A 679-nucleotide genomic window follows, 5' to 3' on the forward strand; every position below is an offset into this window, starting at 1 on the left:
CATGTATGTATCTATACATACATATATATAAAAAAGGACCATTGTCAGTGATCCCTGTCACCCTCACTCAATGTAACTGATTCCAAGAGTGTGAGAGTGGGAGAGAAAAATAAGCTCTTGTACTTGGCTGGTTCTTTATTTATTGCCCCCCCCCCCCACAAGGATGAAAAGGGATCTATACAAGATTTGATCTATACAAGATTTGAAACCCAAGTGCAAAGAGCCAGAAAATAACTGCAGGGTATTTTTCCAATGCTCAAACAATTCTGTCAGTTTCCAGTTGTTGGTTCAATTTACACCTGACTAACCTATTATCCATATCCAGCCTAATTTAACAGGCATTAAAGATTCTCTTTACATCAAATACCAAACTAGAATTAAGTATTCATATACTATCGAATAAAACTTTGGTGAGCTTAGATGAGTAAAGTGAGCTACATATCTATAACTGATTATAAGCAAATTTTTCCGTGCAAAATATACATACATAGCTATGTATGCATGTATTGTATGTATGTATGTATGTATGTATGTATGTATATGTATGTATATATATATATATATATATATATATATATATCTATCTGAAAGCTGCAACAATATGCAAGGAAATGCATTATGACCAGCGGTGTATGATGACATGAGACAATGATATCTAAATATATGTGTGTGTGTGTGT

The sequence above is a fragment of the Octopus bimaculoides genome, chromosome 4 (assembly GCF_001194135.2).
Source record: "Octopus bimaculoides isolate UCB-OBI-ISO-001 chromosome 4, ASM119413v2, whole genome shotgun sequence".
NCBI lineage: Eukaryota > Metazoa > Mollusca > Cephalopoda > Octopoda > Octopodidae > Octopus > Octopus bimaculoides.